Raw genomic sequence first — 2,050 nt, 5'->3', positions numbered from 1 at the left:
TGGCCATGGGCAGCACGGGGCTGGAGCTGGGGCCAGGGCCCACTGGCAGCACAGGGCTGAGCCCTGCAACAGCATGGGGCTGGGGCTGCAACCGGGCCGTCTCCAGCGCCAGGATGGGGCCTGCGGCAGCAGTGGGCTGAGGCCGGGGCCGCACAGGGCTAGGGTGGGCGGCAGTGGTGGTGCCAGCTGGGGCTGGGCTGGCACAGTGCCGGGGCCTACTGGCAGCACGTGGCCAGGGCCTTCGGCAGTGCTGGGTCCCGTGTGGGCTCCGGCCCCATCCCGCTGGCAGCGGTGGCTCAGGCACTGTGCTGGGGCCGGGCCCACTGGTAGCAGGCACCACTACCGTGGCTAGGGCCGGGGCCTGGCCCAGCCCGGCCCCAGCTGGCTGCCGGGGGTGGTCAGTAGCACCAGGATGTGGCTGGGGGCTTGGGGGGGCGTGGGCCCTGGCCCCGGCCCGGCAGCGGCACTAGGCTGGGGCTGCAGCAGTGGTGCTGGCCGGGGCTGGGCTCACTGGCAGCACATGGCTGGGGCTGTCGGCAGCACTGGGATGGGGCTGGGGCTGTGGACCTGCTCAGGGCCGGAGCCTGCTGGCAGCACGGGGTTGGGGTTGGGGCTGGGGCTGGTGGTGGTGCTGGACTGGGTCTGGGGACTGAGCAGGGTTGGGGCTGGGGCTCTTACCCAGCTGGGGTTGGTGGCAGCACAAAGCTGTTCCCCCGGCAGCCACGTGCTGCTCTGTCCGGGCATGGCTCTTCCTGTCCCTTGGGGTGGGAAGGAGGCTGCGTGTCAATCAAAAGCATGCCGTGTGCCACCTTTGGCACATGTGCCATGGGTTGCTGACCTCTGCCTTAGTGTTTGGCTTTTCAGCTTGATCTGAGTTGCTTATCATCTGAAATACATGGTCTGTAAGCTCCAGTTCAGCCAAGAAAGCAGCATAAACTATACTTTAACTGGTTTATCTTCATTATCTGAGGTCATTTTCAGCCACAATATCTTTCTTTCAAGCTGCTAGGGTATGCTCCCCCTAGCCTTCCCCCATCAAAGGGTGGCTCACAAGGCCTATACTCACCTTTCCCTAGGGTGGCAACATGTGGCAGAGTGGTCTCTACAAAATGCCACAAGTAGTTCCACCACATTGATCAGTCCCAGGATAGAGTTTTCAGGTCTTACCCAGGACCGATCTTTAGGTTCTCCTGTCTTAGTAATCTGTACCCCTCATGGCACAGTTTCTTACTTCTCAGGTTCCTGGCTCCTTCTTTAGGGTACTTGAGATCTTGGGCTTCTAGCTCTGGCAGTCTTAACAGTGGTCTCTTTCAACTTTTTGACCTATTTAGGGCTTTGCCTCTGGATTGCCAGACCACTTGGTCTTTCAGGGCTCCTCCAGACCCCTTTGGGCTATGGGCTTCTGGACCCCTTAGGTCTCCAGCTATGTTCTGCTGGACGTTGATCCCTCTCTGGGTCCTAGCCCTGCTCCTGGGCCAGTGAGACCTTGGCATCTGGCCCTGCTAACACTTGCCTTTCCTGGGCTGCAGACCTGTGGTTCTCTAGCCTCACTCGGGATGTCAGACCTCTCATCAGATCTCCCTCTCTCCGCTTCACTTGGAGCCTCTGGACCCATCTGGTCCCACTCTCTCCTGGTACCTCCTAGGCTGCAGGTCACTGACTCTGCTTCATACACTTCTCAGCCTGTGAGTTCCTGGCTTTCCATACTCTCAAACTTTGGCTGGGCTCTCCTCTTCAGCCTACTCTCAGTCCCTCTCTGGACTCAGTGGGTCTGTTCTCTGAAGTCCTGCCATAGATCTTTCACTCTTTCTGTCCAGCAAATCTTTGAAGTCCCTACACTTTCTTCTTGGTCTTAACATTTACTTGATAGATCTCACTTAACTTTCAGCCTTTCTTTATTTTGACGGACCTTTTAACTCTAGCACTGCTTTGACCATATCCTTCCTGGGCTGCAGGCTTCCAATCAGTGGCCCTTTCTGGCCTTTCTTTCTGCAGACCAATCCAGCAAAGCTCTGACTCCCTCCGACAGCAAAGCTGCTCTCCTTGCAGT

The 2,050-nt window shown here is 58.4% G+C and overlaps 1 protein-coding gene across 1 annotated transcript in view; it reads left to right on the top strand.

Moving 5' to 3' along the window:
* ATRIP (ATR interacting protein) overlaps window positions 1-2,050 on the top strand; it is a 39,888-nt gene that overhangs the window by 8,096 nt on the left and 29,742 nt on the right. The gene's annotated exons all lie outside the window — the stretch shown is intronic.

The sequence above is a fragment of the Alligator sinensis genome, unplaced genomic scaffold (assembly GCF_000455745.1).
Source record: "Alligator sinensis unplaced genomic scaffold, ASM45574v1 scaffold78_1, whole genome shotgun sequence".
In the NCBI taxonomy this organism is placed as follows: Eukaryota; Metazoa; Chordata; order Crocodylia; family Alligatoridae; genus Alligator; species Alligator sinensis.
Note: the sequence above shows the minus strand (reverse complement) of the source record. Positions and strands in the feature narration are given on the sequence as shown.